At 46.0% G+C, this 24,735-nt stretch overlaps 3 non-coding genes and 4 pseudogenes across 3 annotated transcripts; all 7 read left to right on the top strand.

The window, feature by feature from the left end:
• Window positions 1-8,283: 8,283 nt before the first annotated feature.
• On the top strand, window positions 8,284-8,495 carry LOC138652322 (U2 spliceosomal RNA; annotated as a pseudogene).
• Window positions 8,496-16,096: 7,601 nt separating this feature from the next.
• Window positions 16,097-16,308, top strand: LOC138652323 (U2 spliceosomal RNA; annotated as a pseudogene).
• Window positions 16,309-17,519: 1,211 nt separating this feature from the next.
• LOC138652325 (U2 spliceosomal RNA) lies at window positions 17,520-17,732 on the top strand (annotated as a pseudogene).
• A 1,437-nt stretch (window positions 17,733-19,169) lies between these two features.
• Window positions 19,170-19,348, top strand: LOC138652332 (U2 spliceosomal RNA; annotated as a pseudogene).
• A 1,128-nt stretch (window positions 19,349-20,476) lies between these two features.
• Window positions 20,477-20,669, top strand: LOC138652327 (U2 spliceosomal RNA). Its single transcript, XR_011315602.1, has one exon. It is a non-coding gene; the product is annotated as a U2 spliceosomal RNA (small nuclear RNA).
• Window positions 20,670-21,874: 1,205 nt separating this feature from the next.
• Window positions 21,875-22,071, top strand: LOC138652330 (U2 spliceosomal RNA). Its single transcript, XR_011315604.1, has one exon. It is a non-coding gene; the product is annotated as a U2 spliceosomal RNA (small nuclear RNA).
• A 1,254-nt stretch (window positions 22,072-23,325) lies between these two features.
• LOC138652324 (U2 spliceosomal RNA) lies at window positions 23,326-23,516 on the top strand. The gene has a single exon (XR_011315600.1). It is a non-coding gene; the product is annotated as a U2 spliceosomal RNA (small nuclear RNA).
• The last annotated feature ends 1,219 nt before the right edge of the window (window positions 23,517-24,735 follow it).

Here is a 24,735-nt window from a genome sequence, read left to right as displayed (position 1 = left end):
CAGAGTATGAGTGTTTTGAATGGGATGGATGGAAATGAAGTGAGTGGTGCGGACTTGTGTGAGGAAGTGGCAAAGTTTTATGATGATTTGTATGCTGTGAAATGGAGGGATGAAGGTTTGGAGAGTGAGGTGCTGAGTGTTTTGGAAAATAGTTTGAATAGGATAGAAAGGGAAAGTTTGATGGGTGATGTGACGGGTGAAGAAGTATGGAAGGTGGTGTGCAGTATGGCGTTGAATAAAACATCGGGGGAGGATGGTCTACCGGTGGAATTTTATCGTGTGATGTGGGATGTGATTGGGAAGGATTTTGTGGATGTATGTAAGTATATGTGGACAACTGCAGAGGTGGCAAATGGTATGCGTGCAGGGGTGGTTGTGTTATTGCCAAAAAAAGGTGATTTGAAAAATCTAAAAAATTGGAGGCCGATCACATTGCTAAATTGTGATTATAAGATTTATGCGAAACTTTTGGCTAACAGGATGCGTGGCGTGGTTGGGAGTGTGGTGGGTGAGGAGCAATGTTGTGCGGTGCCTGGAAGACGAATACATGGAAGTTTGTGTATGTTGAGAGATTGTTTGTGGGACTGCATGAATCGTAAGAAGGGGGTGTATGTGTTGAGTTTGGATTTTGAGAAGGCGTATGATAGATTGGCGCATGGTTTTTTGTTTAGTGTGTTAGTGAAAATGGGTTTTCCTTCTGAGTTTGTTGAGAGAGTGAGAAGTTTGTATAAGAACATTTATAGTTGTATGTTGTTGAATGGAAATGTAGGGAGGAGAGTAAATGTATTTTCGGGTGTTCGGCAGGGGTGCCCTTTGTCCCCTATCGTATTTATATGCGCAATTGAGCCTTTGTTATGTCTGTTAAGAAAAGATAAGGTGATTCGGGGTGTGCAAGTACCGGGGGGTGGGGGGAGAGAGTGGAAGATGAGTGGCTATATGGATGATGTGTGTGTGCTGTGTGATTCAGAGTGTTCGGTACGGCGTGTGAAGTTGTTGGTTTCTATTTTTTGTGGAGCGTCTGCTTTTAAAGTGAATTGGGAGAAGAGTGAGTGTAAGAATTTTGGGGGGAGGAGTCTGAGCGATGATGCTGGAGTGAATGTGGTGAGTGAACCGATAAAGGTTTTGGGTGTGAAATTTTCAGAGAAATTGGATGGAGAGGAAAGCTGGGTGGATGTGAGAGAGAGAGTGGAGCGTAAGTTAAATTTTTGGAATTTGAGGGATCTTACGTTTTTTGGTAAAATTTTAGTTATTAAGAGTGTTGTGTTACCTATTTTTTTGTATGTTGCGTGTTATGTTTGCTAATGACAGGTGTTATGAAGGCAATCCAGAAACACAGTGTGCTTAGCGATCAGAGCGCACACAGTGATCTGACAAATACCCAAAAATACAAGAACGAGCTCTGAGACGTGGAAACTCTGTAGACTGCACACCTGATCCTATCCTAAACACAACTAAAAGCGGCTGTGGATTGCGCCTAACAACTACCTAGGCAACTCGGCACAGCCTAAGAAACTAGCTAGCCTGAAGATAGAAAAATAGGCCTGACTTGCCCCAGAGAAATTCCCCAAAGGAAAAGGCAGCCCCCCACATATAATGACTGTGAGTAAGATGAAAAGACAAAACGTAGGGATGAAATAGATTCAGCAAAGTGGGGCCCGATATTCTAGGACAGAGCGAGGACAGTAAAGCGAACTTTGCAGTCTACAAAAAACCCTAAAGCAAAACCACGCAAAGGGGGCAAAAAAAACCCACCGTGCCGAACTAACGGCACGGCGGTACACCCTTTGCGTCTCAGAGCTTCCAGCAAAACAAAAGACAAGCTGGACAGAAAAAAAGCAACAAAAAAGCAAAAAGCACTTAGCTATACAGAGCAGCAGGTCACAGGAACAATCAGGAGAAGCTCAGATCCAACACTGAAACATTGACAAGGAGCAAGGATAGCAGCATCAGGCGGAGTTAAGTAATGAAGCAGTTAACGAGCTAACCAGAACACCTGAGGGAGGAAGCTCAGAAGCTGCAGTACCACTTGTGACCACAGGAGTGAATTCAGCCACAGAATTCACAACAGTACCCCCCCCTTGAGGAGGGGTCACCGAACCCTCACCAGAGCCCCCAGGCCGACCAGGATGAGCCGCATGAAAGGCACGAACAAGATCGGAAGCATGAACATCAGAGGCAAAAACCCAGGAATTATCTTCCTGAGCATAACCCTTCCATTTAACCAGATACTGGAGTTTCCATCTAGAAACACGAGAATCCAAAATCTTCTCTACAATATACTCCAATTCCCCCTCCACCAAAACCGGGGCAGGAGGCTCAACAGATGGAACCATAGGTGCCACGTATCTCCGCAACAACGACCTATGGAATACATTATGTATGGAAAAGGAGTCTGGGAGGGTCAAACGAAAAGACACAGGATTGAGAACCTCAGAAATCCTATACGGACCAATAAAACGAGGTTTAAATTTAGGAGAGGAAACCTTCATAGGAATATGACGAGAAGATAACCAAACCAGATCCCCAACACGAAGTCGGGGACCCACACGGCGTCTGCGATTAGCGAAAAGTTGAGCTTTCTCCTGGGACAAGATCAAATTGTCCACTACCTGAGTCCAGATCTGCTGCAACCTATCCACCACAGAATCCACACCAGGACAGTCCGAAGACTCAACCTGTCCTGAAGAGAAACGAGGATGGAACCCAGAATTGCAAAAAAATGGAGAAACCAAGGTAGCCGAGCTGGCCCGATTATTAAGGGCGAACTCAGCCAACGGCAAAAAGGACACCCAATCATCCTGGTCTGCAGAAACAAAACATCTCAGATATGTTTCCAAGGTCTGATTGGTTCGTTCGGTCTGGCCATTAGTCTGAGGATGGAAAGCCGAGGAAAAGGATAGGTCAATGCCCATCCTACCACAAAAGGCTCGCCAAAACCTTGAAACAAACTGGGAACCTCTGTCAGAAACAATATTCTCAGGAATGCCATGCAACCGAACCACATGCTGAAAGAACAAAGGTACCAAATCAGAGGAGGAAGGCAATTTAGCCAAGGGCACCAGATGGACCATTTTAGAAAAGCGATCACAGACCACCCAAATGACTGACATCTTTTGAGAAACGGGAAGGTCAGAAATGAAATCCATCGAAATATGTGTCCAAGGCCTCTTTGGGACCGGCAAGGGCAAAAGCAACCCACTGGCACGAGAACAGCAGGGCTTAGCCCTAGCACAAATCCCACAGGACTGCACAAAAGTACGTACATCCCGTGACAGAGATGGCCACCAGAAGGATCTAGCCACTAACTCTCTGGTACCAAAGATTTCAGGATGACCAGCCAACACCGAACAATGAAGTTCAGAGATAAGTTTATTAGTCCACCTATCAGGGACGAACAGTTTCTCTGCTGGACAACGATCAGGTTTATTCGCCTGAAATTTTTGCAGCACCCGCCGCAAATCAGGGGAGATGGCAGACACAATGACTCCTTCCTTGAGGATACCCGCTGGCTCAGATAAACCCGGAGAGTCGGGCACAAAACTCCTAGACAGAGCATCCGCCTTCACATTTTTAGAGCCCGGAAGGTACGAAATCACAAAGTCGAAGCGGGCAAAAAATAACGACCAACGGGCCTGTCTAGGATTCAAGCGCTTGGCAGACTCGAGATAAGTCAAGTTCTTATGATCAGTCAATACCACCACGCGATGCTTAGCTCCTTCAAGCCAATGACGCCACTCCTCGAATGCCCACTTCATGGCCAGCAACTCTCGATTGCCCACATCATAATTACGCTCAGCGGGCGAAAACTTCCTGGAAAAGAAAGCACATGGTTTCATCACTGAGCAATCAGAACCTCTCTGTGACAAAACCGCCCCTGCTCCAATCTCAGAAGCATCAACCTCGACCTGGAACGGAAGAGAAACATCTGGCTGACACAACACAGGGGCAGAACAAAAACGACGCTTCAACTCCTGAAAAGCTTCCACAGCAGCAGAAGACCAATTAACCAAATCAGCACCCTTCTTGGTCAAATCGGTCAATGGTTTGGCAATGCTAGAAAAATTACAGATGAAGCGACGATAAAAATTAGCAAAGCCCAGGAACTTTTGCAGACTTTTCAGAGATGTCGGCTGAATCCAATCCTGGATGGCTTGGACCTTAACTGGATCCATCTCGATAGTAGAAGGGGTAAAGATGAACCCCAAAAATGAAACTTTCTGCACACCGAAGAGACACTTTGATCCCTTCACAAACAAAGAGTTAGCACGCAGGACCTGAAAAACCATTCTGACCTGCTTCACATGAGACTCCCAATCATCTGAGAAGATCAAAATGTCATCCAAGTAAACAATCAGGAATTTATCCAGATACTCACGGAAGATGTCATGCATAAAAGACTGAAACACAGATGGAGCATTGGCAAGTCCGAACGGCATCACCAGATACTCAAAATGATCCTCGGGCGTATTGAATGCAGTTCTCCATTCATCTCCTTGCCTGATTCTCACCAGATTATACGCACCACGAAGATCTATCTTAGTGAACCAACTAGCCCCCTTAATCCGAGCAAACAAGTCAGATAACAATGGCAAGGGATACTGAAATTTAACAGTGATCTTATTAAGAAGGCGGTAATCAATACACGGTCTCAGCGAACCATCCTTCTTGGCTACAAAGAAGAACCCTGCTCCCAGTGGTGATGACGATGGGCGAATATGTCCCTTCTCCAGGGATTCCTTCACATAACTGCGCATAGCGGCGTGTTCGGGCACGGATAAATTAAATAATCGACCTTTAGGGAATTTACTACCAGAAATCAAATTGATAGCACAATCACAATCCCTATGCGGAGGTAGAGCATCGGACTTGGGCTCTTCAAATACATCCTGATAATCAGACAAGAACTCTGGGACCTCAGAAGGGGTGGATGACGAAATCGACAAAAATGGAACATCACCATGTACCCCCTGACAACCCCAGCTGGATACCGACATGGAATTCCAATCCAATACTGGATTATGGGTTTGTAGCCATGGCAACCCCAACACGACCACATCATGCAGATTATGCAACACCAGAAAGCGAATAACTTCCTGATGTGCAGGAGCCATGCACATGGTCAGCTGGGCCCAGTATTGAGGTTTATTCTTGGCCAAAGGTGTAGCATCAATTCCTCTCAATGGAATAGGACACCGCAAAGGCTCCAAGAAAAACCCACAACGTTTAGCATAATCTAAATCCATCAGATTCAGGGCAGCGCCCGAATCCACAAACGCCATGACAGAAAACGACGACAAAGAGCATATCAAGGTAATGGACAGAAGGAATTTGGACTGTACAGTACCAATGACGGCAGACCTAGCGGACCGCTTAGTGCGCTTAGGACAATCAGAAATAGCATGAGTGGAATCACCACAGTAGAAACACAGACCATTCAGACGTCTGTATTCCTGCCGTTCAACTCTAGTCATAGTCCTATCGCACTGCATAGGCTCAGGTTTAACCTCAGGCAGTACCGCCAAATGGTGCACAGATTTACGCTCGCGCAAGCGTCGACCGATCTGAATGGCCAAAGACAAAGACTCATTCAAACCAGCAGGCATAGGAAATCCCACCATGACATCCTTAAGAGCCTCAGAGAGACCCTTTCTGAACAAAGCTGCCAGCGCAGATTCATTCCACTGAGTGAGTACTGACCATTTCCTAAATTTCTGACAATATACTTCTATATCATCCTGACCCTGGCACAAAGCCAGCAAATTTTTCTCAGCCTGATCCACTGAATTAGGCTCATCGAACAGCAATCCGAGCGCCAGGAAAAACGCATCGACACTACTCAATGCAGGGTCTCCTGGCGCAAGAGAAAATGCCCAGTCTTGAGGGTCGCCGCGCAAAAAAGAAATAATAATCAAAACCTGTTGAATAGGATTACCAGAAGAATGAGGTTTCAAGTCCAGAAATAGCTTACAATTATTTTTGAAACTTAGAAACTTAGTTCTATCTCCAAAAAACAAATCAGGAATAGGAATTCTTGGTTCTAACATAGATTTCTGATCAATAGTATCTTGAATCTTTTGTACATTTATAACGAGATTATCCATTGAAGAGCACAGACCCTGAAAATCCATGTCCACACCTGTGTCCAGAATCACCCAAATGTCTAGGGGAAAAAAAAAAAAGTGAACACAGAGCAGAAGAAAAAAAAAAAAATGATGTCAGAACTTTTTCTTTCCCTCTATTGAGAATCATTAGTTAGGCTCCTTGTACTGTTATGTTTGCTAATGACAGGTGTTATGAAGGCAATCCAGAAACACAGTGTGCTTAGCGATCAGAGCGCACACAGTGATCTGACAAATACCCAAAAATACAAGAACGAGCTCTGAGACGTGGAAACTCTGTAGACTGCACACCTGATCCTATCCTAAACACAACTAAAAGCGGCTGTGGATTGCGCCTAACAACTACCTAGGCAACTCGGCACAGCCTAAGAAACTAGCTAGCCTGAAGATAGAAAAATAGGCCTGACTTGCCCCAGAGAAATTCCCCAAAGGAAAAGGCAGCCCCCCACATATAATGACTGTGAGTAAGATGAAAAGACAAAACGTAGGGATGAAATAGATTCAGCAAAGTGGGGCCCGATATTCTAGGACAGAGCGAGGACAGTAAAGCGAACTTTGCAGTCTACAAAAAACCCTAAAGCAAAACCACGCAAAGGGGGCAAAAAAAACCCACCGTGCCGAACTAACGGCACGGCGGTACACCCTTTGCGTCTCAGAGCTTCCAGCAAAACAAAAGACAAGCTGGACAGAAAAAAAGCAACAAAAAAGCAAAAAGCACTTAGCTATACAGAGCAGCAGGTCACAGGAACAATCAGGAGAAGCTCAGATCCAACACTGAAACATTGACAAGGAGCAAGGATAGCAGCATCAGGCGGAGTTAAGTAATGAAGCAGTTAACGAGCTCACCAGAACACCTGAGGGAGGAAGCTCAGAAGCTGCAGTACCACTTGTGACCACAGGAGTGAATTCAGCCACAGAATTCACAACAGTTGCGATGGTTTTTCCACCAAGCTACATGTGTATTAGAAGATTAAATAGGGTTTTGTTTGTCTTTTTTTGGGGTTCATGTATGGAGCGTGCAAGGAGAGAAATTGTTATGAAGAGTTTGGATAAGGGGGGACTGGGTTTCCCAAATTTGAATGTATTTTTTGGCGTGAATATTATGGTGTTTGTATTAGGTGTGATTAGGATGGATGGGAAGTATGCATGTATGTGCAGGTTTTTGTTTGGAAATTTCTTGTTTCGTTTGAAATGGCGTGAAAGAGATCTTAGGAGCCCAGTGGCTTTTGAGGTTCCTGTGTGGTATGTGTGGGTTTACAAATTTTTAGTGAAGTATGAACTGTGTGATGTGGATGTGAGATTGTTAGAAAAGAAGAGAGCTGTATATAAGATGATTGAGTGTAGAGAGATGGAATGTGATATTATTGTTGGACGAGCTCACAGGCTGTCCTTGCCAGATCTTAAATTGGTAAGAGGGGATGATGTGCAGAAAGTATGGAAGAAGGTACGTATGAATGGTATGACAAATAGGCAGAGTGAGATTGTATGGCAGTCATTGCATGGGCTGTTACCGGTGAGGGAGTTTCTGAAAAATCGGGGTTTAGTGAGGACTGAGAAGTGTCCGAGGAGTGGATGTGGTGGGAGTGAAAGTGTGGTGCATTTGTTTTGGAATTGTCAGTATGCTAGAAGTGTGATTGCAGGTCTGGGTCGTTTGTGTAAGGAGCTGTGTGAGGTGAATCTGTTGTCTTTTGAGCTTTTTATGTTTGGATTGGGTATGTGTGGGGAAAAGGAGAGAGTATTGTGGTTGATGATGGCATGTCTAAAAGAGGTATTGTGGGATGTGAGGAATATGTATGTGTTTAAAAGGAAGGATATTGAGGTTAAAAATTGTATAAGAATCATTTTGGGAAAATTGTATTTTTGCTTTGTGTGTGATCAGAGGAGGAGAGGGGAGGTGGATGCAGAGGGAATTTGGAAAACTAAAAAGTGGAAACATTTTGTTAATGTATCTTGAGGCTTTTTTTGGTTGTTAACAATACATTTTGTTGTGTTTTCCAATGATGATGGGAATGGCGGTTACATTGAGTATGTGGCACGCTGTTTTGGGAGTTGAGTTCCATATAGTTTTGAATATCTGACTGTGGAACTTCCCATCTGAGGGACAAAAGAAAAAAAAATCAGTGTCAGGCCTCGGGGCGGCACAAGTACAAAACCATTTCTGGTTATCGCCTTTTGGCTATGATTGAACGTCGTCGTCGCCGCCGCCCAAGATCAATTGCAGTATCTGTTCTTATCAGTTTAATATCTGATACGTCTCCTAATTGGAGACCATAAAGTAAATGGATTTTTAGGACAGGGAGATGGAAAAAGAGCTTGCTCTGTCCTCTCCACGCATTGACCCGTTATTGCGGTATCTCCGGGAACAGTGCACTCCTTCTCTGATCCGGCTTCCAAATACAGATTGAATTGAAATCAGTGCCCGTTGTGTTTTAACCCATTATGTGAATTCTTTTCAGGGTCAAAGTTGCACATTTCAGATACCAAATGCATTTTGCTAGATTTAACTTGACCAATTGCAACATTTTGCTCGCGCATTGTTTGCACCTATGCATGTCAAGCATTGTATTGCGATCAATATGAAATCTATCAATCAATCAATCTCTCTTTACTGGTTGCAACCGGTGTGTGAAGATGTGGACACGTATTTGGCCTTTGTTACAGTGTGGCAAATATATCGTCTGCAAAGTTAGGCCCCTTGCTATCAGTACTTAGTGTTTTAATTTAAGTAGCCCAGAAGTAGTTCTGCCATACATACCACGTTTGTGACAGCGTGATTTCTTTTGTAAAACATTGTCTCCCTCTTGGGAACCACTGACTTTTACATTTGGTGTCTATGTATTAAAAGAAAGGAAACATTGTCTCTGTGCTGATCTTGAATACGCTGCCTATCTCCACCTGTGTGAGTATTCTAATGCTTTCTGGCAACCAGGTGCGCTACCTGCATTAAATAGAATCTGCGCGTGGAACCCTCACGTGTCACAATGGGCCCTTGGCCATGCTCCGGAACCCTCGCGTGTCACAATGGGCTTGGAACCCTCACGTGTCACAATGGGCCCTTGGCCATGCTCCAGAACCCTCACATGTCACAATGGGCCCTTGGCCATGCTCTGGAACCCTCGCGTGTCACAATGGGTTTGGAACCCTCACATGTCACAATGGGCCCTTGGCCATGCTCCAGAACTCTCACGTGTCACAATGGGCCCTTGGCCATGCTCCGGAACCCTCGCGTGTCACAATGGGCTTGGAACCCTCACGTGTCACAATGGGCCCTTAGCCATGCTCCAGAACCCTCACGTGTCACAATGGGTTTGGAACCCTCACATGTCACAATGGGCCCTTGGCCATGCTCCAGAACCCTCACATGTCACAATGGGCCCTTGGCCATGCTCCGTCACCCTCGCGTGTCACAATGGGCCCTTGGCCATGCTCCGGAACCCCCGCGTATCACAATGGGCTTGGAACCCTCACGTGTCACAATGGGCCCTTGGCCATGCTCCGGAACCCTCACGTGTCATAATGAGCCCTTGGCCATGCTCCGGAACCCTCACGTGTCACAATGGGCCCTTGGCCATGCTCCGGAACCCTCACGTGTCACAATGGGCCCTTGGCCATGCTCCGGAACCCTCGCATGTCACAATGGGCTTGGAACCCTCACGTGTCACAATGGGCCCTTGGCCATGCTCCTGAACCCTGACGTATCACAATGGGCCCTTGGCCATGCTTCAGAACCCTCGCGTGTCACAATGGGCTTGGAACCCTCACGTGTCACAATGGGCCCTTGGCCTATAAAAAGCAGTGCGGTGACAGTCCTCTTCAGTCTGCTGCTGGAACAGCGGCGGGCAGCATGGTGATAGGTTGGCAGCAGGGTCTATACCCGGCATCAGGAGAGCTAAGGGAAGACAGCTGCTCTCTTGTTTGTTTTTTCAATTTGCCTCTCGCACACCTCTGTTGTGAATTCTGTGGCCAAGCTCCCTCCTGTGGTCGTGAGTGGTACTTCGGCTGGTTCTGTCTATGAGCTTCCTTTGGTGGATGAGAGTGGTACTGCGGCTTCTGAGTTTCCTTCCTCAGGTGATGAGGTTAAGTCGTTAGGTGCTGCTCTATTTAACTCCACCTAGTGCTTTGATCCTGGCCTCCAGTCAATGTTCTAGTATTGGTCTTGCTTTCTCCTGGATCGTTCCTGTGGCCTGTCTTCCTGTATAAGCTAAGTTTTGCTTGTGTTATTTTTGTTTGCTATTTTTTCTGTCCAGCTTGCTATATTGGTTTTTCTTGCTTGCTGGAAGCTCTGGGACGCAGAGGGAGCACCTCCGTACCGTTAGTCGGTGCGGAGGGTCTTTTTGCCCCCTCTGCGTGGTTGTTTGTAGGGTTTTGTGTTGACCACAAAGCAATCTTTCCTATCTTCGGTCTGTTCAGTAAGTTGGGCCTCACTTTGCTAAATCTATTTCATCTCTGCGTTTGTATTTTCATCTCAACTCACAGTCATTATATGTGGGGGGCTGCCTTTTACTTTGGGGTATTTCTCTGAGGCAAGCTAGGCTTATTTTTCTTTCTTAGGGCTAGCTAGTTTCTCAGGCTGTGCTCGAGGCGCATAGGACTGGTCAGGAGCGCTCCACGGCTACCTCTAGTGTGGTTGGATAGGATTAGGGATTGCGGTCAGCAGAGTTCCCACGTCTCAGAGCTCGTCCTATGTTTTTGGTAATTGTCAGGTCACTTTGTGTGCTCTGAACTTCAAGGTCCATTGTGGTTCTGAATTACCTGTTCATAACAGTACTGGAGGCCCAAAGTACTAATGCTTCTCAATAGAGGGAAAAGAGAAGTTCTGAGACCATTTTTTTTTCTTTGCACAGTGTTCTGTCTTTCTTTTCCCCTTTACATCAGGGTGGTTCAGAACACAGGTGTGGACATGGACATTCAGGGTCTGTTCTCTTTGATGGATAATCTCGCTATAAATATACAGAATATTCAAGATTTAGTGGTTCAGAATCCTATGTTAGAACCTAAAATTCCTATTCCTGAGTTATTTTCTGGAGATAGAGCTAAGTTTTTGAATTTTAAAAATAATTGTAAACTATTTCTGGCTTTGAAACCCCGCTCCTCTGGTGACCCAGTTCAACAAGTTAAGATCATTATTTCTTTATTACGTGGCGACCCTCAAGACTGGGCATTTTCCCTTGCGCCAGGAGATCCTGCATTATGTAATATTGATGCGTTTTTTCTGGCGCTCGGATTGCTGTACGATGAACCTAATTCAGTGGATCAGGCAGAGAAAAATTTGCTGGCTCTGTGTCAGGGTCAGGATGAGATAGAGATTTATTGTCAGAAGTTTAGAAAGTGGTCCGTGCTCACTCAATGGAATGAATGTGCGCTGGCAGCTATTTTCTGAAAGGGTCTCTCTGAAGCCCTTAAGGATGTCATGGTGGGATTTCCTATGCCTGCTGGTCTGAATGAGTCTATGTCTTTGGCCATTCAGATCGGTCGACGCTTGCGTGAGCGTAAATCTGTGCACCATTTGGCGGTATTATCTGAGCATAAACCTGAGCCTATGCAGTGTGATAGGACTTTGACCAGAGCTGAAAGGCAAGAACACAGACGTCAGAATGGGCTGTGTTTCTACTGTGGTGATTCCACTCATGCTATCTCCGATTGTCCTAAGCGCACTAAGCGGTTCGCTAGGTCTGCCACCATTGGTACGGTACAGTCGAAATTTCTTTTGTCCGTTACTTTGATCTGCTCTTTGTCTTCCTATTCTGTCATGGCATTTGTGGATTCAGGCGCTGCCCTGAATTTGATGGACTTGGAGTTTGCTAGGCGCTGTGGGTTTGTCTTGGAGCCCTTGCAGTGTCCTATTCCATTGAGAGGAATTGATGCTACGCCTTTGGCCAAGAATAAGCCTCAGTATTGGACCCAGCTGACCATGTGCATGGCTCCTGCACACCAGGAGGATATTCGCTTTCTGGTGTTGCATAATCTGCATGATGTGGTCGTGTTGGGGTTGCCATGGCTACAAGTCCATAACCCAGTATTAGATTGGAAATCAATGTCTGTGTCCAGCTGGGGTTGTCAGGGGGTACATGGTGATGTTCCATTTCTGTCTATCTCATCATCCACCCCTTCTGAGGTCTCAGAGTTCTTGTCTGATTACCGGGATGTATTCGATGAGCCCAAGTCCAATGCCCTACCTCCGCATAGGGATTGTGATTGTGCTATCGATTTGATTCCTGGTAGTAAGTTTCCTAAGGGTCGACTGTTTAATTTATCTGTACCTGAGCACGCCGCTATGCGGAGTTACGTGAAGGAGTCTTTGGAGAAGGGTCATATTCGCCCGTCATCGTCGCCATTGGCAGCGGGGTTCTTTTTTGTGGCCAAGAAGGATGGTTCGCTGAGACCTTGTATTGATTACCGCCTTCTAAATAAAATTTCGGTCAAATTTCAGTACCCCTTGCCGCTGCTGTCTGATTTGTTTGCTCGGATTAAGGGGGCTAGTTGGTTCACCAAGATAGATCTTCGTGGTGCATATAATCTTGTGCGTATTAAACGGGGCGATGAATGGAAAACAGCATTTAATACGCCCGAAGGCCATTTTGAGTACCTGGTTATGCCATTCGGGCTTTCTAATGCTCCATCAGTGTTTCAGTCCTTTATGCATGACATCTTCCGAGAGTACCTGGATAAATTCCTGATTGTATACTTGGATGATATTTTGGTCTTCTCGGATGATTGGGAGTCTCATGTGAAGCAGGTCAGAATGGTGTTCCAGGTCCTGCGTGCTAATTCTTTGTTTGTGAAGGGGTCAAAGTGTCTCTTTGGTGTTCAGAAGGTTTCATTTTTGGGGTTCATTTTTTCTCTTTCTACTATCGAGATGGACCCTGTTAAAGTTCAGGCCATTTATGATTGGACTCAGCCAACATCTCTGAAGAGTCTGCAGAAGTTCCTGGGCTTTGCTAATTTTTATCGTCGCTTCATCAATAATTTTTCTAGTATTGCTAAACCGTTGACTGATTTAACCAAGAAGGGTGCTGATGTGGTCAATTGGTCTTCTGCTGCTGTGGAAGCTTTTCAGGAGTTGAAGCGTCATTTTTCTTCTGCCCCTGTGTTGTGCCAACCAGATGTTTCGCTTCCGTTCCAGGTCGAGGTTGATGCTTCTGAAATTGGAGCAGGGGCTGTTTTGTCGCAGAGAAGTTCTGATTGCTCGGTGATGAAACCATGCGCCTTCTTTTCCAGGAAATTTTCGCCTGCTGAGCGAAATTATGATGTTGGCAATCGAGAGTTGCTAGCCATGAAGTGGGTATTCGAGGAGTGGCGTCATTGGCTTGAAGGAGCTAAGCATCGCGTGGTGGTCTTGACTGATCACAAGAACTTGACTTATCTCGAGTCTGCCAAACGGTTGAATCCTAGACAGGCTCGTTGGTCGCTGTTTTTCTCCCGTTTTGACTTTGTGGTTTCGTACCTTCCGGGCTCTAAAAATGTGAAGGCGGATGCCCTGTCTAGGAGTTTTGTGCCCGATTCTCCGGGTTTGCCTGAGCCGGCGGATGTTCTCAAAGAGGGGGTAATTTTGTCTGCAATCTCCCCTGATTTGCGGCGGGTGCTGCAAAAATTTCAGGCTAATAGACCTGACCGTTGCCCAGCGGAGAAACTGTTTGTCCCTGATAGGTGGACGAATAAAGTTATCTCTGAGGTTCATTGTTCGGTGTTGGCTGGTCATCCTGGAATCTTTGGTACCAGAGATTTGGTGGCTAGATCCTTTTGGTGGCCGTCTCTGTCGCGGGATGTGCGTTCTTTTGTGCAGTCCTGTGGGATTTGTGCTCGGGCTAAGCCCTGCTGTTCTCGTGCCAGTGGGTTGCTTTTGCCTTTGCCGGTCCCGAAGAGGCCTTGGACACATATCTCTACGGATTTTATTTCGGATCTCCCCGTCTCTCAAAGAATGTCGGTCATTTGGGTGGTTTGTGATCGCTTCTCTAAGATGGTCCTTTTGGTGCCCTTGTCTAAATTGCCTTCCTCCTCTGATTTGGTGCCATTGTTTTTCCAGCATGTGGTTCGTTTACATGGCATTCCAGAGAACATCGTTTCTGACAGAGGTTCCCAGTTTGTTTCGAGGTTTTGGCGAGCCTTTTGTGCTAGGATGGGCATTGATTAGTCTTTTTCCTCGGCTTTCCATCCTCAGACAAATGGCCAGACTGAACGAACCAATCAGACCTTGGAAACATATCTGAGATGTTTTGTTTTTGCTGATCAGGATGATTGGGTGTCCTTTTTGCCTTTGGCTGAGTTCGCCCTTAATAATCGGGCCAGCTCGGCTACTTTGGTTTCGCCGTTTTTCTGCAATTCTGGGTTCCACCCTCGTTTCTCTTCAGGGCAGGTTGAGTCTTCGGACTGTCCTGGTGTGGATACTGTGGTGGATAGGTTGCAGCAGATTTGGACTCATGTAGTGGACAATTTGACTTTGTCCCAGGAGAAGGCTCAACGTTTCGATAACCACAGGCGCTGTGTGGGTCCCCGACTTTGTGTTGGGGATTTGGTTTGGTTCCATCCATAACGTGTTCCATAGGTCATTGTTGCGGAGATACGTGGCACCTGTGGTTCCATCTATTGATCCTCCTGCTCCGGTTTTGGTTGAAGGGGAGATGGAGTATATAGTGGAGAAGATTTTGGATTCTCGTGTTTCGAGACGGAAACTCCAGTATCTGGTTAAGTGGAAAGGTTATGGTCAGGAAGATAATTCCTGGGTCTTTGCCTCTGATGTCCATGCTGCCGATCTGATTCGTGCCTTTCATGTGGCTCATCCTGGTCGGCCTGGGGATTCTGGTGAGGGTTCAGTGACCCCTCCTCAAAGGGGGGGGGGGTACTGTTGTGAATTCTGTGGCCAAGCTTCCTCCTGTGGTCGTGAGTGGTACTTCGGCTGGTACTGTCTATGAGCTTCCTTTGGTGGATGAGAGTGGTACTGCGGCTTCTGAGTTTCCTTCCTCAGGTGATGAGGTTAAGTCGTTAGGTGCTGCTCTATTTAACTTCACCTAGTGCTTTGATCCTGGCCTCCAGTCAATGTTCTAGTATTGGTCTTGCTTTCTCCTGGATCATTCCTGTGGCCTGTCTTCCTGCATAAGCTAAGTTTTGCTTGTTATTTTTGTTTGCTATTTTTTCTGTCCAGCTTGCTATATTGTTTTTTCTTGCTTGCTGGAAGCTCTGGGACGCAGAGGGAGCACCTCCGTACCGTTAGTCGGTGCGGAGGGTCTTTTTGCCCCCTCTGCGTGGTTGTTTGTAGGGTTTTGTGTTGACCGCAAAGCAATCTTTCCTATCTTCGGTCTGTTCAGTAAGTTGGGCCTCACTTTGCTAAATCTATTTCATCTCTGCGTTTGTATTTTCATCTCAACTCACAGTCATTATATGTGGGGGGCTGCCTTTTCCTTTGGGGTATTTCTCTGAGGCAAGCTAGGCTTATTTTTCTTTCTTAGGGCTAGCTAGTTTCTCAGGCTGTGCTCGCGGCGCATAGGACTGGTCAGGAGCGCTCCACGGCTACCTCTAGTGTGGTTGGATAGGATTAGGGATTGCGGTCAGCAGAGTTCCCACGTCTCAGAGCTCGTCCTATGTTTTTGGTAATTGTCAGGTCACTTTGTGTGCTCTGAACTTCAAGGTCCATTGTGGTTCTGAATTACCTGTTCATAACACACCTCCTCCTGGCACTCATTAAGTAGTGCACATTGGAACAAAGAGGGGGGAGGGTTACAATAGGTGGGGTTATGCAGATTAAAAACGAGTGGCTCACAGCTTGAACGTACAGCAGATCTGTCATTGTGAAGGCGTCCGGTTTGCTAAAATGTCCTCCTCAGGGCAATCTTTTGCTCCATCTCCCCAAAGGGTATCAGTGTTAGGCCTTGGTGCGGCACAAGTGCAAAACGATTTCTGGTTATTGCTTCTTGGCCTTCTGGCTAGGATGAAGGATCAGTGTCAGGCCTCGGGGCGGCACAAGTACAAAACCATTTCTGGTTATTGCCTTTTGGCTATGATTGAACTTCGTCGTCGCCGCCGCCCAAGATCAATTGTAGTATCTGTTCTTATCAGTTTAATATCTGATATGTCTCCTAATTGGAGACCATATAGTAAATGGATTTTTAGGACAGGGAGATGGAAAAAGAGCTTGTTCTGTCCTCTCCACGCATTGACCCGTTATTGCGGTATCTCCGGGAACAGTGCTCTCCTTCTCTGATCCGGCTTCCAAATACAGATTGAATTGAAATCAGCGCACGTTGTGTTTTAACCCATTATGTGAATTCTTTTCAGGGTCAAAGTTGCACATTTCAGATGCCAAATGCATTTTGCTTGATTTACCTATTACCAATTGCAACATTTTGTGTGCGCATTGTTTGCACCTATGCATGTCAAGCATTGTATTGCGTTCAATATGAAATCTATCAATCAATCAATCAATCTCTCTTTACTGGTTGCAACTGGCGTGTGAAGATGTGGACATGTATTTGGCCTTTGTTACAGTGTTGCAAATAGACAATCTACAAAGTTAGGCCCCTTGCTATCAGTACTTAGTGTTTAAATTTAAGCAACCCATGAGTAGTTCTGCCATACATACCACATTTGTGACAGCATGATTTCTTTTGTGAAACATTGTCTCCCTCTTGTGGACCACTGACTTTTACATTTGGTGTCTAAGTATTTCAAGAAAGGGAAAAATTGTGTCTGTGCAGATCTTGAATATGCTGCCTATCTCCACCTGTGTGAGTATTCTAATGCTTTCTAGCAACCAGGTGCGCTACCTGCATTAGATAGAATCTGCGCGCGGAACCTTCACGTGTCACAATGAGCCCTTGGCCATGCTCTGGAACCCTCACGTGTCACAATGGGCCCCTGGCCATGCTCTGGAACCCTCACGTGTCACAATGGGCTGGAACCCTCACGTGTCACAATGGGCCCTTGGCCTATAAAAAGCAGTGCGGTGGCAAGTCCTCTTCAGTCTGCTGCTGGAACAGCGGCGGGCAGCATGGTGATAGGTAGGCAGCAGGGTCTATACCCGGCATCAGGAGAGCTAAGGGAAGACAGCTCCTTGCTTGTTTGTTTTTTCAATTTCCCTCTCGCACACCTCCTCCTGGCACTCAGTAGTGCACATTGGAACAAAGGGGGGGGGATGGGAGGGTTACAATAGGTGGGGTTATGCAGATTAAAAACGAGTGGCTCCCAGGTTGAGCAAAGAGCAGAACTGTCACTGTGAAGGCGTCCGGTTTGCCAAAATGTCCTCCTCAGGGCAATCTTAGCTCAATCTCCCCAAAGGGTATCAGTGTTAGGCCTTGTGCGGCACAAGTGCAAAATGATTTCTGGTTATAGCTTCTTGGTCTTTTGGCCAGATCAAGAATCAGTGTAAGGCTGACTTGGTGTGGTGAAAGTGCTAAACCATATCTGGTTACCGCTGCTCGGCCTTTTGGCTGAAATCGTCGTCGCCGCCGCTCAAGATCAAGTGTAGCATCTGTTCTTATCAGTTTACTATCTGATACGTCTCCTATTTGGGGACCATATATTAAATGGATTTTTAGAACAGGGAGATGGAAAAAGAGCTTGCTCTGTCCACTCCACGCATTGAGCCATTATTGCGGTCTTTCCGGGAACAGTGCACTCCTTCTCTGATCCGGCTTCCAAATACAGATTGAATTGAAATCAGCACAAGGTGTGTTATAACCCATTCTGTGAATTCTTTTCAGGGTCAAAGTTGCACATTTCAAATGCCAAATGCATTTTGCTTGATTTACCTATTACCAATTGCAACATTTTGTGTGCGCATTGTTTTCACCTATGCATGTCAAGCATTGTATTGCGTTCAATATGAAATCTATCAATCAATCAATCAATCAATCAATCTCTCTTTACTGGTTGCAACCGGCGTGTGAAGATGTGGACATGTATTTGGCCTTTGTTACAGTGTTGCAAATAGACCATCTACAAAGTTAGGCCCCTTCCTTGCTATCAGTACTTAGTGTTTAAATTTAAGCAACCCATGAGTAGTTCTGCCATACATACCACATTTGTGACAGCATGATTTCTTTTGTGAAACATGGTCTCCCTCTTGTGGACCACTGACTTTTAAATTTGGTGTCTATGTATTTAAAGAAAGGGAAAAATTGTGTCTGTGCTGATCTTGAATATGCTGCCTATCTCCACCTGTGTGAGTATTCTAATGCTTTCTAGCAACCAGGCGCGCTACCTGCATTAGATAGAATCTGCGCGCGGAACCTTCACGTGTCACAATGAGCCCTTGGCCATGCTCTGGAACCCTCACGTGTCACAATGGGCTGGAACCCTCACGTGTCCCAATGGGCCCTTGGCCATGCTCTGGAACCCTCACGTGTCACAATGGGCCCCTGGCCATTCTCTGGAACCCTCACGTGTCACAATGGGCTGGAACCCTCACGTGTCACAATGGGCCCTTGGCCATGCTCTGGAACCCTCACGTGTCACAATGGGCCCCTGGCCATGCTCTGGAACCCTCACGTGTCACAATGGGCTGGAACCCTCACGTGTCACAATGGGCCCTGGGCCTATAAAAAGCAGTGCGATGGCAAATCCTCTTCAGTCTGCTGCTGGAACAGCGGCGGGCAGCATGGTGATAGGTAGGCAGCAGGGTCTATACCCGGCATCAGGAGAGCTAAGGGAAGACAGCTGCTTGCTTGTTTGTTTTTTCAATTTCCCTCTCGCACACCTCCTCCTGGCACTCAGTAATGCACATTGGAACAAAGGGGGGGTGGGAGGGTTACAATAAGTGGGGTTATGCAGATTAGAAACGAGTGGCTCCCAGGTTGAGCAAAGAGCAGAACTGTCACTGTGAAGGCGTCCGGTTTGCCAAAATGTCCTCCTCAGGGCAATCTTTTGCTCAATCTCCCCAAAAGGGTATCAGTGTTAGGCCTTGTGCGGCACAAGTGCAAAACGATTTCTGGTTATAGCTTCTTGGTCTTTTGGCCAGATCAAGATTCAGTGTTAGGCTGCCTTGGTGTGGTGAAAGTGCTAAACCATATCTGGTTACTGCTGCTCGGCCTTTTGGCTGAAATCGTCGTCGTCGTCGTCATCGCCGCTCAAGATCAAGTGTAGCATCTGTTCTTATCAGTTTACTATCTCATACGTCTCCTATTTGGGGACCATATATTAAATGGATTTTTAGGACAGGGAGATGGAAAAAGAGCTTGCTCTGTCCACTCCACCCATTGAGCCATTATTGCGGTCTCTTCGGGAACAGTGCACTCCTTCTCTGATCCGGCTTCCAAATACAGATTGAATTGAAATCAGCACAAGGTGTGTTATAACCCATTCTGTGAATTCTTTTCAGGGTCAACGTTGCACATTTCAGATGCCAAATGCATTTTGCTTGATTTATCTTGATCAATTGCAACATTTTGTGCGCGCATTGTTTGCACCTATGCATGTCAAGCATTGTATTGCGTTCAATATGAAATCTATCAATCAATCAATCAATCAAACAATCAATCTCTCTTTACTGGTTGCAACCGGCGTGTGAAGATGTGGACATGTATTTGGCCTTTGTTACAGTGTTGCAAATAGACCATCTACAAAGTTAGGCCCCTTGCTATCAGTACTTAGTGTTTAAATTTAAGCAACCCATGAGTAGTTCTGCCATACATACCACATTTGTGACAGCATGATTTCTTTTGTGAAACACTGTCTCCCTCTTGTGGACCACTGACTTTTAAATTTGGTGTCTATGTATTTAAAGAAAGGGAAAAATTGTGTCTGTGCTGATCTTGAATACGCTGCCTATCTCCACCTGTGTGAGTATTCTAATGCTTTCTAGCAACCAGGTGCGCTACCTGCATTAGATAGAATATGCGCGCGGAACCCTCACGTGTCACAATGGGCCCTTGGCCATGCTCTGGAACCCTCACGTGTCACAATGGGCTGGAACCCTCACGTGTCACAATGGGCCCTTGGCCTATAAAAAGCAGTGCGGTGGCAAGTCCTCTTCAGTCTGCTGCTGGAACAGCGGCGGGCAGCATGGTGATAGGTAGGCAGCAGGGTCTATACCCGGCATCAGGAGAGCTAAGGGAAGACAGCTCCTTGCTTGTTTGTTTTTTCAATTTCCCTCTCGCACACCTCCTCCTGGCACTCAGTAGTGCACATTGGAACAAAGGGGGGGGGATGGGAGGGTTACAATAGGTGGGGTTATGCAGATTAAAAACGAGTGGCTCCCAGGTTGAGCAAAGAGCAGAACTGTCACTGTGAAGGCGTCCGGTTTGCCAAAATGTCCTCCTCAGGGCAATCTTTTGCTCTATCTCCCCAAAGGGTATCAGTGTTAGGCTGCCTTGGTGTGGTGAAAGTGCTAAACCATATCTGGTTACCGCAGCTTGGCCTTTTGGTTGAAATCATCGTTGCCGCCGCTGCTCTAGATCAAGTGTAGCATCTGTTCTTATCAGTTTAATATCTGATACGTTTCCTATTTTGGGACCATATATTAAATGGATTTTTAGAACAGGGAGATGGAAAAAGAGCTTGCTCTGTCCACTCCACGCATTGAGCCATTATTGCGGTCTCTCCGGGAACAGTGCACTCCTTCTCTGATCCGGCTTCCAAATACAGATTGAATTGAAATCAGCACAAGGTGTGTTATAACCCATTCTGTGAATTCTTTTCAGGGTCAAAGTTGCACATTTCAGATGCCAAATGCATTTTGCTTGATTTACCTATTACCAATTGCAACATTTTGTGTGCGCATTGTTTTCACCTATGCATGTCAAGCATTGTATTGCGTTCAATATGAAATCTATCAATCAATCAATCAAACAATCAATCTCTCTTTACTGGTTGCAACCGGCGTGTGAAGATTTGGACATGTATTTGGCCTTTGTTACAGTGTTGCAAATAGACCATCTACAAAGTTAGGCCCCTTCCTTGCTATCAGTACTTAGTGTTTAAATTTAAGCAACCCATGAGTAGTTCTGCCATACATACCACATTTGTGACAGCATGATTTCTTTTGTGAAACACTGTCTCCCTCTTGTGGACCACTGACTTTTAAATTTGGTGTCTATGTATTTAAAGAAAGGGAAAAATTGTGTCTATGCTGATCTTGAATATGCTGCCTATCTCCACCTGTGTGAGTATTCTAATGCTTTCTAGCAACCAGGCGCGCTACCTGCATTAGATAAAATCTGCGCGCGGAACCTTCACATGTCACAATTAGCCCTTGGCCATGCTCTGGAACCCTCACGTGTCACAATGGGCTGGAACCCTCACGTGTCACAATGGGCCCTGGGCCTATAAAAAGCAGTGCGGTGGCAAGTCCTCTTCAGTCTGCTGCTGGAACAGTGGCGGGCAGCATGGTGATAGGTAGGCAGCAGGGTCTATACCCGGCATCAGGAGAGCTAAGGGAAGACAGTTCCTTGCTTGTTTGTTTTTTCAATTTCCCTCTCGCACACCTCCTCCTGGCACTCAGTAGTGCACATTGGCACAAAGGGGGGGTGGGAGGTCTACAATAGGTGGGGTTATGCAGATTAAAAACGAGTGGCTCACAGGTTGAGCAAAGAGCAGAACTGTCACTGTGAAGGCGTCCGCTTTGCCAAAATGTCCTCCTCGGGGCAATCTTTTGCTCAATCTCCACAAGGGTATCAGTGCTAGGCCTTGTGCGGCACAAGTGCAAAACGATTTCTGGTTATTGCTTCTTGGTCTTTTGGCCAGATCAAGAATCAGTGTTAGGCTGCCTTGGTGTGGTGAAAGTGCTAAACCATATCTGGTTACTGCTGCTCGGCCTTTTGGCTGAAATCGTCGTCGTCGTAGTCGCCGCCGCTCAAGATCAAGTGTAGCATCTGTTCTTATCAGTTTACTATCTGATACGTTTCCTATTTGGGGACCATAAATTAAATGGATTTTTAGGACAGGGAGATGGAAAAAGAGCTTGCTCTGTCCACTCCACGCATTGAGCCATTATTGCGGTCTCTCCAGGAACAGTGCACTCCTTCTCTGATCCGGCTTCCAAATACAGATTGAATTGAAATCAGCACAAGGTGTGTTATAACCCATTCTGTGAATTCTTTTCAGGGTCAAAGTTGCACATTTCAGATGCCAAAAGCATTTTGCTTGATTTACCTATTACCAATTGCAACATTTTGTGTGCGCATTTTTTGCACCTATGCATGTCAAGCATTGTATTGCGTTCAATATTAAATCAATCGATCAATCAATCAATCAATCAATCTCTCTTTACTGGTTGCAACCGGCGTGTGAAGATGTGGACATGTATTTGTCCTTTGTTACAGTGTTGCAAATAGACCATCTACAAAGTTAGGCCCCTTGCTATCAGTACTTAGTGTTTAAATTTAAGCAACCCATGAGTATTTCTGCCATACATACCACATTTGTGACAGCATGATTTCTTTTGTGAAACATTGTCTCCCTCTTGTGGACCACTGACTTTTAAATTTGGTGTCTATGCATTTAAAGAAAGGAAAAAATTGTGTCTATGCTGATCTTGAATATGTTGCCTATCTCCACCTGTGTGAGTATTCTAATGCTTTCTAGCAACCAGGCGCGCTACCTGCATTAGATAGAATCTGAGGGCGGAACCCTCACGTATCACAATGAGCCCTTGGCCATGCTCTGGAACCCTCACGTGTCACAATGGTCCCTTGGCCATGCTCTGGAACCCTCATGTGTCACAATGGGCTGGAACCCTCACGTGTCACAATGGGCCCTTGGCCTATAAAAAGCAGTGCGGTGGCAAGTCCTCTTCAGTCTGCTGCTGGAACAGCGGCGGGCAGCATGGTGATAGGTAGGCTGCAGGGTCTATACCCGGCATCAGGAGAGCTAAGGGAAGACAGCTGCTTGCTTGTTTGTTTTTTCAATTTACCTCTCGCACACCTCCTCCTGGCACTCAGTAGTGCACATTGGAACAAAGGGGGGGTGGGAGGTCTACAATAGGTGGGGTTATGCAGATTAAAAACGAGTGGCTCACAGGTTGAGCAAAGAGCAGAACTGTCACTGTGAAGGCGTCCGCTTTGCCAAAATGTCCTCCTCAGGGCAATCTTTTGCTCCATCTCCTCAAAGGGTATCAGTGTTAGGCCTTGTGCGGCACAAGTGCAAAACGATTTCTGGTTATTGCTTCTTGGTCTTTTGGCCAGATGAAGAATCAGTGTTAGGCTGCCTTGGTGTGGTGAAAGTGCTAAGCCATATCTGGTTACCGCTGCTCGGCCTTTTGGCTGAAATCGTCGCCGTCATTGTCGTCGTCGCCGCCGCTCAAGATCAAGTGTAGCATCTGTTCTTATCAGTTTACTATCTGATACGTCTCCTATTTGGGGACCATATATTAAATTGATTTTTAGAACAGGGAGATGGAAAAAGAGCTTGCTCTGTCCACTCCACGCATTGAGCCATTATTGCGGTCTCTCCGGGAACAGTGCACTCCTTCTCTGATCCGGCTTCCAAATACAGATTGAATTGAAATCAGCACAAGGTGTGTTATAACCCATTCTGTGAATTCTTTTCAGGGTCAAAGTTGCACATTTCAGATGCCAAATGCATTTTGCTTGATTTACCTATTACCAGTTGCAACATTTTGTGTGCGCATTGTTTGCACCTATGCATGTCAAGCATTGTATTGCGTTCAATATGAAATCTATCAATCAATCAATCAATCAATCAATCTCTCTTTACAGGTTGCAACCGGCGTGTGAAGATGTGGACATGTATTTGGCCTTTGTTACAGTGTTGCAAATAGACCATCTACAAAGTTAGGCCCCTTGCTATCAGTACTTAGTGTTTAAATTTAAGCAACCCATGAGTAGTTCTGCCATACATACCACATTTGTGACAGCATGATTTCTTTTGTGAAACATTGTCTCCCTCTTGTGGACCACTGACTTTTAAATTTGGTGTACATGTATTTAAAGAAAGGGAAAAATTGTGTCTGTGCAGATCTTGAATATGCTGCCTATCTCCACCTGTGTGAGTATTCTAATGCTTTCTAGCAACCAGGTGCACTACCTGCATTAGATAGAATCTGCGCGCAGAACCTTCACGTGTCACAATGAGCCCTTGGCCATGCTCAGGAACCCTCACGTGTCACAATGGGCTGGAACCCTCACGTGTCACAATGGGTCCTTGGCCTATAAAAAGCAGTGCAGTGGCAAGTCCTCTTCAGTCTGTTGCTGGAACAGCGGCGGGCGGCATGGTGATAGGTAGGCAGCAGGGTCTATACCCGGCATCAGGAGAGCTAAGGGAAGACAGCTGCTTGCTTGTTTGTTTTTTCAATTTCCCTCTCGCACACCCTTTTCTGGGAGTAGGAAAACCGCTTTTAAAGCCGGAGCAGCAAGAGCAAGTTTTGGCTTACCTTGCTGACTCAGCCTCTAGCTCTTTTGCCTCCTCTTTTGAAACTGGTAAATGTAAAAGCAGCGCGTCGTTAGTGGATGTTCACGGTCAGGGACAAGTCGCTTCCTTGTCCTCTTCAGCAAAAACAACAACAGAGAAGGATGCAGCAGGTGACACAACGGGTTACTCCATGGAACTATTTTCACATACCGTCCCTGGCTTAGAAAGTGAAGCAGTTAACAGGCCATGCCCATTACAAGTTGAATCTGACATGGAGTGCACTGATACACAGCCACAGCCACAGCCAGACTACTATGCT

The sequence above is a fragment of the Ranitomeya imitator genome, chromosome 10 (genome assembly GCF_032444005.1).
Source record: "Ranitomeya imitator isolate aRanImi1 chromosome 10, aRanImi1.pri, whole genome shotgun sequence".
Lineage (NCBI taxonomy): Eukaryota > Metazoa > Chordata > Amphibia > Anura > Dendrobatidae > Ranitomeya > Ranitomeya imitator.
The sequence above is the reverse complement of the archived record's forward strand: the minus strand, read 5'-3'. Positions and strand labels throughout refer to the sequence as shown.